General features: G+C 29.8%; 5 non-coding genes across 5 annotated transcripts; all 5 read left to right on the top strand.

The window, feature by feature from the left end:
- The first annotated feature begins 2,597 nt into the window (after positions 1-2,597).
- TRNAQ-CUG (transfer RNA glutamine (anticodon CUG)) lies at positions 2,598-2,669 on the top strand. The gene has a single exon. It is a non-coding gene; the product is annotated as a tRNA-Gln (tRNA).
- A 1,816-nt stretch (positions 2,670-4,485) lies between these two features.
- On the top strand, positions 4,486-4,557 carry TRNAQ-CUG (transfer RNA glutamine (anticodon CUG)). The gene has a single exon. It is a non-coding gene; the product is annotated as a tRNA-Gln (tRNA).
- Positions 4,558-6,216: 1,659 nt separating this feature from the next.
- Positions 6,217-6,288, top strand: TRNAQ-CUG (transfer RNA glutamine (anticodon CUG)). The gene has a single exon. It is a non-coding gene; the product is annotated as a tRNA-Gln (tRNA).
- A 3,383-nt stretch (positions 6,289-9,671) lies between these two features.
- TRNAQ-CUG (transfer RNA glutamine (anticodon CUG)) lies at positions 9,672-9,743 on the top strand. The gene has a single exon. It is a non-coding gene; the product is annotated as a tRNA-Gln (tRNA).
- Positions 9,744-13,027: 3,284 nt separating this feature from the next.
- TRNAQ-CUG (transfer RNA glutamine (anticodon CUG)) lies at positions 13,028-13,099 on the top strand. The gene has a single exon. It is a non-coding gene; the product is annotated as a tRNA-Gln (tRNA).
- The last annotated feature ends 2,595 nt before the right edge of the window (positions 13,100-15,694 follow it).

A 15,694-nucleotide genomic window follows, 5' to 3' on the forward strand; every position in this document is an offset into this window, starting at 1 on the left:
CCAGGTGCATTTTAGTACCTTCAGTTTAAGTCCTTGATTGACAATTTTTTTTCTTTTTTATACATATAAAACATTTTTTTAAAATCACTGATTATTGTAATATGTACTAAAATCTAAAAAAGGTAGTTATAGAAATGTTTGTAATTTTATGAATTTTACTGTGTAATCCAAATAAGCATTGATGTTAATATATGTACAATAACTTCAATAAAATGTGTCTTCTAAGAATCTAACATTTTAGAAAAAAATGTTTAGATGTTCCCTTATGAATGTGGTTTCTTGGTGTATTGGTAACCACTCCACTCTGAGCTTTGAATACAGTGATCTGTATTTAAATTTTGGTAGGTCCTATTGGTTTTTTGTAAGTATAATACAGTTCATATCTCTGAGAAAGAAAATATCTATAAATTGCATAACTTAAGAATCTTACACAATGAGAGACAGGTTTATCTGTCATTTAATTCCAATAAAATGTATCCACTAAGAATCTTATACTCTGACAAAAAATGTACATGCTACCATATGAATGAGGTTTCATTGTGTACTGTTAACAATTCTGGACTCTGAAACCTATAATCTGTATAAAAATTTGGCAGGTCCTAATGGCTTTTTTTGTAAATACAATGTAATACTTATCTCTCTGATTATTATTCCTGTAACTTGTAGAAAATAAGATCTCACACTCTAAGAGAAAGTTGTATATGTGGTGTTAAGAGAGAGGTTCCATTGTGTAATGGTTAGCACTCTTGATTCTGAATCCAGCGTTCCAAGTTCAAATCTCAGTGGGACCTGATGTGTTTTAGTACCTTCAGTTTAAGTTCTTAATTGACAGAAAGTCTTCTTTTTCATACATATAATAATTTTTTTAAATCACTGATTTTTGTATATATGTACAAAAAGCTAAAAAAGGTAGTTATAGAAATGTGTGTAATTATATGAATTTTATTATATAACCCAAATAAGCGTTGATGTGTACAATAATTGCAATAAAATGTGTCTTCTAAGAATCTAACATTGAAGAAAAAAATGTTTAGCTCTCCCTCGTGAATGAGGTTTCTTGGTGTATTGGTAACCACTCTGATCTTTGAATCCAGTGATCTGTATTTAAATCTTGGTAGGTCCTATTGGTTTTTTGTAAGTATGGTTCAGTTTATATTCTCTGAGAGTACATTCTAATAAAAACTGTTTAAATGCTTCCTCATGAATGAGGTTTCCTGGTGTATTTGTAACCATTTTGGACTCTGAATCCATGATTTGTATTTACATCTTGGTAGGTCTTATTGTTTTTTTGTAAGTATTATGCAGTTCATATCTCTGAGAAAGAAAATATCTATAAATTGCATAAATTAAGAATCATACACACTGAGAGACAGTTTTATCTGTAATATAATTCCAATAAAATGTAACCTCTAAGAATCTTACACTGTGAGAATTTTTTTTACATGCCACCATATGAATGAGCTTTCATGGTGTACTGTTAACAATTCTGGACTCTGAAACCAATAATCTGTATATACAAATTGGTAGGTCCTAATGGTTTTATTTGTAAATACAATGTAGTACATATCTCTCTGAATGAATATTTCTGTATCTTGTAGAAATTAAGATCTTACACTCTGAGAGAAAGTTTTATATGTGTTATTAGAAGGGAGATTCCATGGTGTTATGGTTAGCACTCTGTACTCTGAATCCAGTAAATTGAGTTCAAATCTTGGTGGGACCAGGTGCATTTTAGTACCTTCAGTTTAAGTCCTTGATTGACAAAAACTTTTCTTTTTTATACATATAATACACTTTTTAAATCACTGATTATTGTAAATATGTACTAAAATCTAAAAAAAGGTACTTATAGAAATGTTTGTAATTATATGAATTTTACTGTGTAATACAAATAAGCATTGATGTTAATATATGTACAATAACTTCAATAAAATGTGTCTTCTAAGAATCTAACATTTTAGAAAAAAATGTTTAGATGTTCCCTAATGAATGTGGTTTCTTGGTGTATTGGAAACCACTCCACTCTGATCTTTGAATACAGTGATCTGTATTTAAATCTTGGTAGGTCCTATTGGTTTTTTGTAAGTACCATTCAGTTCATATTTCTCTAATAGTACATTCTTATAAAAATATTTAGATGCTCCCTAATGGATGAGGTTTCATGGTGTATTGGTAAACATTTTGGACTCTGAATCCATGATCTATATTTACATCTTGGTAGGTTATATTGGTTTTGTTGTAAGTACAATACAGTTAATATCTCTGAGAAAGAAAATATCTATAATTTGCATAAATTAAGAATCTTAAACACTGAGAGACAGGTTTATCTGTCATTTAATTCCAATAAAATGTATCCACTAAGAATCTTATACTCTGACCAAAAATGTACATGCTACCATATGAATGAGGTTTCATTGTGTACTGTTAACAATTCTGGACTCTGAAACCTATAATCTGTATAAAAATTTGGTAGGTCCTAATGGCTTTTTTTTGTAAATACAATGTAATACTTATCTTTCTGATTATTATTCCTGTAACTTGTAGAAAATAAGATCTTACACTCTAAGAGAAAGTTGTATATGAGGTTTTAAAAGAGAGGTTCCATGGTGTAATGGTTAGCACTCTGGACTCTGAATCCAGCGTTCCGAGTTCAAATCTCAGTGGGACCTAATGTGTTTTAGTACCTTCAGTTTAAGTTCTTCATTGACAGAAAGTCTTCTTTTTCATACATATAATAATTTTTTTAAATCACTGATTTTTGTAAATATGTACAAAAAGCTAAAAAAGGTAGTTATAGAAATGTATGTAATTATATGAATTTTACTATATAACCCAAATAAGCGTTGATGTAAATATATGTACAATAATTGCAATAAAATGTGTCTTTTAAGAATCTAACATTTTAGAAAAAAATGTTTAGCTCTCCCTCGTGAATGAGGTTTCTTGGTGTATTGGTAACCACTCTGATCTTTGAATCCAGTGATCTGTATTTAAATCTTGGTAGGTCCTATTGGTTTTTTGTAAGTACCGTTCAGTTTATATTTCTCTGAGAGTACATTCTAATAAAAACTGTTTAAATGCTTCCTCATGAATGAGGTTTCCTGGTGTATTTGTAACCATTTTGGACTCTGAATCCATGATTTGTATTTACATCTTGGTAGGTCCTATTGTTTTTTGCAAGTAGTATGCAGTTCATATCTCTGAGAAAGAAAATATCTATAAATTGCATAAATTAAGAATCATACACACTGAGAGACAGGTTTATCTGTAATATAATTCCAATAAAATGTAACCTCTAAGAATCTTACACTGTGAGAATTTTTTTTTACATGACACCATATGAATGAGCTTTCATGGTATACTGTTAACAATTCTGGACTCTGAAACCAATAATCTGTATATACAAATTGGTAGGTCCTAATGGTTTTATTTGTAAATACAATGTAGTACATATCTCTCTGAATGAATATTTCTGTATCTTGTAGAAATTAAGATCTTACACTCTGAGAGAAAGTTTTATATGTGTTATTAGAAGGGAGATTCCATGGTGTTATGGTTAGCACTCTGTACTCTGAATCCAGTAAATTGAGTTCAAATCTTGGTGGGACCAGGTGCATTTTAGTACCTTCAGTTTAAGTCCTTGATTGACAAAAAAATTTATTTTTTATACATATAATACATTTTTTTTTAAATCACTAATTATTGTAAATATGTACTAAAATCTAAAAAAGGTAGTTATAGAAATGTTTGTAATTATATGAATTTTACTGTGTAATCCAAATAAGCATTGATGTTAATATATGTACAATAACTTCAATAAAATGTGTCTTCTAAGAATCTAACATTTTAGAAAAAAATGTTTAGATGTTCCCTAATGAATGTGGTTTCTTGGTGTATTGGTAACTACTCCACTCTGAGCTTTGAATACAGTGATCTGTATTTAAATCTTGGTAGGTCCTATTGGTTTTTTGTAAGTACCATTCAGTTCATATCTCTCTGAGAGTACATTCTTATTAAAATATTCAGATGCTCCCTAATGGATGAGGTTTCATGGTGTATTGGTAAACATTTTGGACTCTGAATCCATGATCTATATTTACATCTTGGTAGGTTATATTGGTTTTGTTGTAAGTACAATACAGTTAATATCTCTGAGAAAGAAAATATCTATAAATTGCATAAATTAAGAATCTTACACACTGAGAGACAGGTTTATCTGTCATTTAATTCCAATAAAATGTATCCACTAAGAATCTTATACTCTGACCAAAAATGTACATGCTACCATATGAATGAGGTTTCATTGTGTACTGTTAACAATTCTGGACTCTGAAACCTATAATCTGTATAAAAATTTGGTAGGTCCTAATGGCTTTTTTTGTAAATACAATGTAATACTTATCTCTCTGATTATTATTCCTGTAACTTGTAGAAAATAAGATCTCACACTCTAAGAGAAAGTTGTATATGTGGTGTCAAAAGAGAGGTTCCATGGTGTAATGGTTAGCACTCCGGACTCTGAATCCAGCGTTCCGAGTTCAAATCTCAGTGGGACCTGATGTGTTCTAGTACCTTCAGTTTAAGTTCTTGATTGACAGAAAGTCTTCTTTTTCATACATATAATAATTTTTTTAAATCACTGATTTTTGTAAATATGTACAAAAAGCTAAAAAAGGTAGTTATAGAAATGTATGTAATTATATGAATTTTACTATATAACCCAAATAAGCGTTGATGTAAATATATGTACAATAATTGCAATAAAATGTGTCTTCTAAGAATCTAACATTTTAGAAAAAAATGTTTAGCTCTCCCTCGTGAATGAGGTTTCTTGGTGTATTGGTAACCACTCTGATCTTTGAATCCAGTGATCTGTATTTAAATCTTGGTAGGTCCTATTGGTTTTTTGTAAGTACCGTTCAGTTTATATTTCTCTGAGAGTACATTCTAATAAAAACTGTTTAAATGCTTCCTCATGAATGAGGTTTCCTGGTGTATTTGTAACCATTTTGGACTCTGAATCCATGATTTGTATTTACATCTTGGTAGGTCCTATTGTTTTTTTGTAAGTATTATGCAGTTCATATCTCTGAGAAAGAAAATATCTATAAATTGCTTAAATTAAGAATCATACACACTGAGAGACAGGTTTATCTGTAATATAATTCCAATAAAATGTAACCTCTAAGAATCTTACTCTGTGAGAATTTTTTTTTACATGACACCATATGAATGAGCTTTCATGGTATACTGTTAACAATTCTGGACTCTGAAACCAATAATCTGTATATACAAATTGGTAGGTCCTAATGGTTTTATTTGTAAATACAATGTAGTACATATCTCTCTGAATTAATATTTCTGTATCTTGTAGAAATTAAGATCTTACACTCTGAGAGAAAGTTTTATATGTGTTATTAGAAAGGAGATTCCATGGTGTTATGGTTAGCACTCTGTACTCTGAATCCAGTAAATTGAGTTCAAATCTTGGTGGGACCAGGTGCATTTTAGTACCTTCAGTTTAAGTCCTTGATTGACAAAAACTTTTCTTTTTTATACATATAAAACATTTTTTTAAAATCACTGATTATTGTAAATATGTACTAAAATCTAAAAAAGGTAGTTATAGAAATGTTTGTAATTATATGAATTTTACTGTGTAATCCAAATAAGCATTGATGTTAATATATGTACAATAACTTCAATAAAATGTGTCTTCTAAGAATCTAACATTTTAGAAAAAAATGTTTAGATGTTCCCTAATGAATGTGGTTTCTTGGTGTATTGGTAACCACTCCACTCTGAGGTTTGAATACAGTGATCTGTATTTAAATCTTGGTAGGTCCTATTGGTTTTTTGTAAGTACAATACAGTTCATATCTCTGAGAAAGAAAATATCTATAAATTGCATAATTTAAGAATCTTACACACTGAGCGACAGGTTTATCTGTCATTTAATTCCAATAAAATGTATCCACTAAGAATCTTATACTCTGACAAAAAATGTACATTCTACCATATGAATGAGGTTTAATTGTGTACTGTTAACAATTCTGGACTCTGAAACCTATAATCTGTATAAAAATTTGGTAGGTCCTAATGGCTTTTTTTGTAAATACAATGTAATACTTATCTCTCTGATTATTATTCCTGTCACTTGTAGAAAATAAGATCTCACACTCTTAGCGAAAGTTGTATATGTGGTATTAGAAGAGAGGTTCCATGGTGTAATGGTTAGCACTCTGGACTCTGAATCCAGCGATCTGAGTTCAAATCTCAGTGGGATCTGATGTGTTTTAGTACCTTCAGTTTAAGTTCTTGATTGACAGAAAGTCTTCTTTTTCATACATATAATAATTGTTTTAAATCACTGATTTTTGTAAATATGTACAAAAAGCTAAAAAAGGTAGTTATAGAAATGTATGTAATTATATGAATTTTACTATATAACCCAAATAAGCGTTGATGTAAATATATGTACAATAATTGCAATAAAATGTGTCTTCTAAGAATCTAACATTTTAGAAAAAAATGTTTAGCTCTCCCTCGTGAATGAGGTTTCTTGGTGTATTGGTAACCACTCTGATCTTTGAATCCAGTGATCTGTATTTAAATCTTGGTAGGTCCTATTGGTTTTTTGTAAGTACCGTTCAGTTTATATTTCTCTGAGAGTACATTCTAATAAAAACTGTTTAAATGCTTCCTCATGAATGAGGTTTCCTGGTGTATTTGTAACCATTTTGGACTCTGAATCCATGATTTGTATTTACATCTTGGTAGGTTCTATTGTTTTTTTGTAAGTATTATGCAGTTCATATCTCTGAGAAAGAAAATATCTATAAATTGCATAAATTAAGAATCATACACACTGAGAGACAGGTTTATCTGTAATATAATTCCAATAAAATGTAACCTCTAAGAATCTTACACTGTGAGAATTTTTTTTTACATGACACCATATGAATGAGCTTTCATGGTATACTGTTAACAATTCTGGACTCTGAAACCAATAATCTGTATATACAAATTGGTAGGTTCTAATGGTTTTATTTGTAAATACAATGTAGTACATATCTCTCTGAATGAATATTTCTGTATCTTGTAGAAATTAAGATCTTACACTCTGAGAGAAAGTTTTATATGTGTTATTAGAAGGGAGATTCCATGGTGTTATGGTTAGCACTCTGTACTCTGAATCCAGTAAATTGAGTTCAAATCTTGGTGGGACCAGGTGCATTTTAGTACCTTCAGTTTAAGTCCTTGATTGACAAAAAATTTTCTTTTTTATACATATAAAACATTTTTTTAAAATCACTGATTATTGAAATATGTACTAAAATCTAAAAAAGGTAGTTATAGAAATGTTTGTAATTATATGAATTTTACTGTGTAATCCAAATAAGCATTGATGTTAATATATGTACAATAACTTCAATAAAATGTGTCTTCTAAGAATCTAACATTTTAGAAAAAAATGTTTAGATGTTCCCTTATGAATGTGGTTTCTTGGTGTATTGGTAACCACTCCACTCTGAGCTTTGAATACAGTGATCTGTATTTAAATCTTGGTAGGTCCTATTGGTTTTTTGTAAGTACAATACAGTTCATATCTCTGAGAAAGAAAATATCTATAAATTGCATAACTTAAGAATCTTACACACTGAGAGACAGGTTTATCTGTCATTTAATTCCAATAAAATGTATCCACTAAGAATCTTATACTCTGACAAAAAATGTACATGCTACCATATGAATGAGGTTTCATTGTGTACTGTTAACAATTCTGGACTCTGAAACCTATAATCTGTATAAAGATTTGGTAGGTCCTACTGGCTTTTTTTGTAAATACAATGTAATACTTATCTCTCTGATTATTATTCCTGTAACTTGTAGAAAAAAAGATCTCACACTCTAAGAGAAAGTTGTAGATGTGGTGTTAAGAGGGAGGTTCCATGGTGTAATGGTTAGCACTCTTGATTGTGAATCCAGCATTCCAAGTTCAAATCTCAGTGGGACCTGATGTGTTTTAGTACCTTCAGTTTAAGTTCTTGATTGACAGAAAGTCTTCTTTTTCATACATATAATAATTTTTTTAAATCACTGATTTCTGTAAATATGTACAAAAAGCTAAAAAAGGTAGTTATAGAAATGTGTGTAATTATATGAATTTTACTATATAACCCAAATAAGCGTTGATGTGTACAATAATTGCAATAAAATGTGTCTTCTAAGAAATTAACATTGAAGAAAAAAATGTTTAGCTCTCCCTCGTGAATGAGGTTTCTTGGTGTATTGGTAACCACTCTGATCTTTGAATCCAGTGATCTGTATTTTTCAATCTTGGTAGGTCCTATTGGTTTTTTGTAAGTACCGTTCAGTTTATATTTCTCTGAGAGTACATTCTTATAAAAACTGTTTAAATGCTTCCTCATGAATGAGGTTTCCTGGTGTATTTGTAACCATTTTGGACTCTGAATCCATGATTTGTATTTACATCTTGGTAGGTTCTATTGTTTTTTTGTAAGTATTATGCAGTTCATATCTCTGAGAAAGAAAATATCTATAAATTGCTTAAATTAAGAATCATACACACTGAGAGACAGGTTTATCTGTAATATAATTCCAATAAAATGTAACCTCTAAGAATCTTACTCTGTGAGAATTTTTTTTTACATGACACCATATGAATGAGCTTTCATGGTATACTGTTAACAATTCTGGACTCTGAAACCAATAATCTGTATATACAAATTGGTAGGTCCTAATGGTTTTATTTGTAAATACAATGTAGTACATATCTCTCTGAATGAATATTTCTGTATCTTGTAGAAATTAAGATCTTACACTCTGAGAGAAAGTTTTATATGTGTTATTAGAAAGGAGATTCCATGGTGTTATGGTTAGCACTCTGTACTCTGAATCCAGTAAATTGAGTTCAAATCTTGGTGGGACCAGGTGCATTTTAGTACCTTCAGTTTAAGTCCTTGATTGACAAAAACTTTTCTTTTTTATACATATAAAACATTTTTTTAAAATCACTGATTATTGTAAATATGTACTAAAATCTAAAAAAGGTAGTTATAGAAATGTTTGTAATTATATGAATTTTACTGTGTAATCCAAATAAGCATTGATGTTAATATATGTACAATAACTTCAATAAAATGTGTCTTCTAAGAATCTAACATTTTAGAAAAAAATGTTTAGATGTTCCCTAATGAATGTGGTTTCTTGGTGTATTGGTAACCACTCCACTCTGAGGTTTGAATACAGTGATCTGTATTTAAATCTTGGTAGGTCCTATTGGTTTTTTGTAAGTACAATACAGTTCATATCTCTGAGAAAGAAAATATCTATAAATTGCATAACTTAAGAATCTTACACACTGAGCGACAGGTTTATCTGTCATTTAATTCCAATAAAATGTATCCACTAAGAATCTTATACTCTGACAAAAAATGTACATTCTACCATATGAATGAGGTTTAATTGTGTACTGTTAACAATTCTGGACTCTGAAACCTATAATCTGTATAAAAATTTGGTAGGTCCTAATGGCTTTTTTTGTAAATACAATGTAATACTTATCTCTCTGATTATTATTCCTGTCACTTGTAGAAAATAAGATCTCACACTCTTAGCGAAAGTTGTATATGTGGTATTAGAAGAGAGGTTCCATGGTGTAATGGTTAGCACTCTGGACTCTGAATCCAGCGATCTGAGTTCAAATCTCAGTGGGATCTGATGTGTTTTAGTACCTTCAGTTTAAGTTCTTGATTGACAGAAAGTCTTCTTTTTCATACATATAATAATTGTTTTAAATCACTGATTTTTTGTAAATATGTACAAAAAGCTAAAAAAGGTAGTTATAGAAATGTATGTAATTATATGAATTTTACTATATAACCCAAATAAGCGTTGATGTAAATATATGTACAATAATTGCAATAAAATGTGTCTTCTAAGAATCTAACATTTTAGAAAAAAATGTTTAGCTCTCCCTCGTGAATGAGGTTTCTTGGTGTATTGGTAACCACTCTGATCTTTGAATCCAGTGATCTGTATTTAAATCTTGGTAGGTCCTATTGGTTTTTTGTAAGTACCGTTCAGTTTATATTTCTCTGAGAGTACATTCTAATAAAAACTGTTTAAATGCTTCCTCATGAATGAGGTTTCCTGGTGTATTTGTAACCATTTTGGACTCTGAATCCATGATTTGTATTTACATCTTGGTAGGTTCTATTGTTTTTTTGTAAGTATTATGCAGTTCATATCTCTGAGAAAGAAAATATCTATAAATTGCATAAATTAAGAATCATACACACTGAGAGACAGGTTTATCTGTAATATAATTCCAATAAAATGTAACCTCTAAGAATCTTACACTGTGAGAATTTTTTTTTACATGACACCATATGAATGAGCTTTCATGGTATACTGTTAACAATTCTGGACTCTGAAACCAATAATCTGTATATACAAATTGGTAGGTTCTAATGGTTTTATTTGTAAATACAATGTAGTACATATCTCTCTGAATGAATATTTCTGTATCTTGTAGAAATTAAGATCTTACACTCTGAGAGAAAGTTTTATATGTGTTATTAGAAGGGAGATTCCATGGTGTTATGGTTAGCACTCTGTACTCTGAATCCAGTAAATTGAGTTCAAATCTTGGTGGGACCAGGTGCATTTTAGTACCTTCAGTTTAAGTCCTTGATTGACAAATTTTTTTCTTTTTTATACATATAAAACATTTTTTTAAAATCACTGATTATTGTAATATGTACTAAAATCTAAAAAAGGTAGTTATAGAAATGTTTGTAATTATATGAATTTTACTGTGTAATCCAAATAAGCATTGATGTTAATATATGTACAATAACTTCAATAAAATGTGTCTTCTAAGAATCTAACATTTTAGAAAAAAATGTTTAGATGTTCCCTTATGAATGTGGTTTCTTGGTGTATTGGTAACCACTCCACTCTGAGCTTTGAATACAGTGATCTGTATTTAAATTTTGGTAGGTCCTATTGGTTTTTTGTAAGTATAATACAGTTCATATCTCTGAGAAAGAAAATATCTATAAATTGCATAACTTAAGAATCTTACACACTGAGAGACAGGTTTATCTGTCATTTAATTCCAATAAAATGTATCCACTAAGAATCTTATACTCTGACAAAAAATGTACATGCTACCATATGAATGAGGTTTCATTGTGTACTGTTAACAATTCTGGACTCTGAAACCTATAATCTGTATAAAAATTTGGCAGGTCCTAATGGCTTTTTTTGTAAATACAATGTAATACTTATCTCTCTGATTATTATTCCTGTAACTTGTAGAAAATAAGATCTCACACTCTAAGAGAAAGTTGTATATGTGGTGTTAAGAGAGAGGTTCCATTGTGTAATGGTTAGCACTCTTGATTCTGAATCCAGCGTTCCAAGTTCAAATCTCAGTGGGACCTGATGTGTTTTAGTACCTTCAGTTTAAGTTCTTAATTGACAGAAAGTCTTCTTTTTCATACATATAATAATTTTTTTAAATCACTGATTTTTGTATATATGTACAAAAAGCTAAAAAAGGTAGTTATAGAAATGTGTGTAATTATATGAATTTTATTATATAACCCAAATAAGCGTTGATGTGTACAATAATTGCAATAAAATGTGTCTTCTAAGAATCTAACATTGAAGAAAAAAATGTTTAGCTCTCCCTCGTGAATGAGGTTTCTTGGTGTATTGGTAACCACTCTGATCTTTGAATCCAGTGATCTGTATTTAAATCTTGGTAGGTCCTATTGGTTTTTTGTAAGTATGGTTCAGTTTATATTCTCTGAGAGTACATTCTAATAAAAACTGTTTAAATGCTTCCTCATGAATGAGGTTTCCTGGTGTATTTGTAACCATTTTGGACTCTGAATCCATGATTTGTATTTACATCTTGGTAGGTCTTATTGTTTTTTTGTAAGTATTATGCAGTTCATATCTCTGAGAAAGAAAATATCTATAAATTGCATAAATTAAGAATCATACACACTGAGAGACAGTTTTATCTGTAATATAATTCCAATAAAATGTAACCTCTAAGAATCTTACACTGTGAGAATTTTTTTTACATGCCACCATATGAATGAGCTTTCATGGTGTACTGTTAACAATTCTGGACTCTGAAACCAATAATCTGTATATACAAATTGGTAGGTCCTAATGGTTTTATTTGTAAATACAATGTAGTACATATCTCTCTGAATGAATATTTCTGTATCTTGTAGAAATTAAGATCTTACACTCTGAGAGAAAGTTTTATATGTGTTATTAGAAGGGAGATTCCATGGTGTTATGGTTAGCACTCTGTACTCTGAATCCAGTAAATTGAGTTCAAATCTTGGTGGGACCAGGTGCATTTTAGTACCTTCAGTTTAAGTCCTTGATTGACAAAAACTTTTCTTTTTTATACATATAATACACTTTTTAAATCACTGATTATTGTAAATATGTACTAAAATCTAAAAAAAGGTACTTATAGAAATGTTTGTAATTATATGAATTTTACTGTGTAATCCAAATAAGCATTGATGTTAATATATGTACAATAACTTCAATAAAATGTGTCTTCTAAGAATCTAACATTTAATCTTGGTAGGTCCTATTGGTTTTTTTGTAAGTACAATACAGTTCATATCTCTAAGAAAGAAAATATCTATAAATTGCATAACTTGAGAATCTTACACACTGAGAGACAGGTTTATCTGTCATTTAATTCCAATAAAATGTATCCACTAAGAATCTTATACTCTGACAAAAAATGTACATGCTACCATATGAATGAGGTTTCATTGTGTACTGTTAACAATTCTGGACTCTGAAACCTATAATCTGTATAAAAATTTGGCAGGTCCTAATGGCTTTTTTTGTAAATACAATGTAATACTTATCTCTCTGATTATTATTCCTGTAACTTGTAGAAAATAAGATCTCACACTCTAAGAGAAAGTTGTATATGTGTTGTCAAAAGAGAGGTTCCATGGTGTAATGGTTAGCACTCTGGACTCTGAATCCAGCGTTCCGAGTTCAAATCTCAGTGGGACCTGATGTGTTTTAGTACCTTCAGTTTAAGTTCTTGATTGACAGAAAGTCTTCTTTTTCATACATATAATAATTTTTTTAAATCACTGATTTTTGTAAATTTGTACAAAAAGCTAAATAAGGTAGTTATAGAAATGTATGTAATTATATGAATTTTACTATATAACCCAAATAAGCATTGATGTAAATATATGTACAATAATTGCATTAAAATGTGTCTTCTAAGAATCTAACATTTTAGAAAAAAATGTTTAGCTCTCCCTCGTGAATGAGGTTTCTTGGTGTATTGGTAACCACTCTGATCTTTGAATCCAGTGATCTGTATTTAAATCTTGGTAGGTCCTATTGGTTTTTTTTTAAGTACCGTTCAGTTTATATTTCTCTGAGTGTACATTCTAGTAAAAACTGTTTAAATGCTTCCTCATGAATGAGGTTTCCTGGTGTATTTGTAACCATTTTGGACTCTGAATCCATGATTTGTATTTACATCTTGGTAGGTCCTATTGTTTTTTTGTAAGTATTATGCAGTTCATATCTCTGAGAAAGAAAATATCTATAAATTGCATAAATTAAGAATCATACACACTGAGAGTCAGGTTTATCAGTAATATAATTCCAATAAAATGTAACCTCTAAGAATCTTACACTGTGAGAAATTTTATTACATGCCACCATATGAATGAGCTTTCATGGTGTACTGTTAACAATTCTGGACTCTGAAACCAATAATCTGTATATACAAATTGGTAGGTCCTAATGGTTTTATTTGTAAATACAATGTAGTACATATATCTCTGAATGAATATTTCTGTATCTTGTAGAAATTAAGATCTCACACTCTGAGAGAAAGTTTTATATGTGTTATTAGAAGGGAGATTCCATGGTGTTATGGTTAGCACTCTGTACTCTGAATCCAGTAAATTGAGTTCAAATCTTGGTGGGACCAGCTGCATTTTAGTACCTTCAGTTTAAGTCCTTGATTGACAAAAACTTTTCTTTTTTAAACATATAAAACATTTTTTTTTTAAATCACTGATTATTGTGAATATGTACTAAAATCTAAAAACAGGTAGTTATAGAAATGTATGTAATTATATGAATTTTACTATATAACCCACATAAGCATTGATGTAAATGTATGTACAATAATTGCAATAAAATGTGTCTTCTAAGAATCTAACATTTTAGAAAAAAATGTTTAGCTCTCCCTCGTGAATGAGGTTTCTTGGTGTATTGGTAACCACTCTGATCTTTGAATCCAGTGATCTGTATTTAAATCTTGGTAGGTCCTATTGGTTTTTTGTAAGTACCGTTCAGTTTATATTTCTCTGAGAGTACATTCTAATAAAAACTGTTTAAATGCTTCCTCATGAATGAGGTTTCCTGGTGTATTTGTAACAATTTTGGACTCTGAATCCATGATTTGTATTTACATCTTGGCAGGTCCTATTGTTTTTTTGTAAGTATTATGCAGTTCAAATCTCTGAGAAAGAAAATATCTATAAATTGCATAAATTAAGAATCATACACACTGAGAGACAGGTTTATCTGTAATATAATTCCAATAAAATGTAACCTCTAAGAATCTTACACTGTGAGAATTTTTTTTTACATGACACCATATGAATGAGCTTTCATGGTATACTGTAAACAATTCTGGACTCTGAAACCAATAATCTGTATATACAAATTGGTAGGTCCTAATGGTTTTATTTGTAAATACAATGTAGTACATATCTCTCTGAATGAATATTTCTGTATCTTGTAGAAATTAAGATCTTACACTCTGAGAGAAAGTTTTATATGTGTTATTAGAAGGGAGATTCCATGGTGTTATGGTTAACACTCTGTACTCTGAATCCAGTAAATTGAGTTCAAATCTTGGTGGGACCAGGTGCATTTTAGTACCTTCAGTTTAAGTTCTTGATTGACAAAAAAAATTCTTTTTTATACATATAAAACATTTTTTTTAAATCACTGATTATTGTAAATATGTACTAAAATCTAAAAATGGTAGTTATAGAAATGTTTGTAATTATATGAATTTTACTGTGTAATCCAAATAAGCATTGATGTTAATATATGTACAATAACTTCAATAAAATGAGTCTTCTAAGAATCTAACATTTTAGAAAAAAATGTTTAGATGTTCCCTAATGAATGTGGTTTCTTGGTGTATTGGTAACCACTCCACTCTGAGCTTTGAATACAGTGATCTGTATTTAAATCTTGGTTGGTCCTATTGGTTTTTAGTAAGTACCATTCAGTTCATATCTCTCTGAGAGTACATTCTTATTAAAATATTTAGATGCTCCCTAATGGATGAGGTTTCATGGTGTATTGGTAAACATTTTGGACTCTGAATCCATGATCTATATTTACATCTTGGTAGGTTATATTGGTTTTGTTGTAAGTACAATACAGTTAATATCTCTGAGAAAGAAAATATCTATAAATTGCATAAATTAAGAATCTTACACACTGAGAGACAGGTTTATCTGTCATTTAATTCCAATAAAATGTATCCACTAAGAATCTTATACTCTGACCAAAAATGTACATGCTACCATATGAATGAGGTTTCATTGTGTACTGTTAA

The sequence above is a fragment of the Pseudophryne corroboree genome, chromosome 11 (genome assembly GCF_028390025.1).
Source record: "Pseudophryne corroboree isolate aPseCor3 chromosome 11, aPseCor3.hap2, whole genome shotgun sequence".
In the NCBI taxonomy this organism is placed as follows: Eukaryota; Metazoa; Chordata; class Amphibia; order Anura; family Myobatrachidae; genus Pseudophryne; species Pseudophryne corroboree.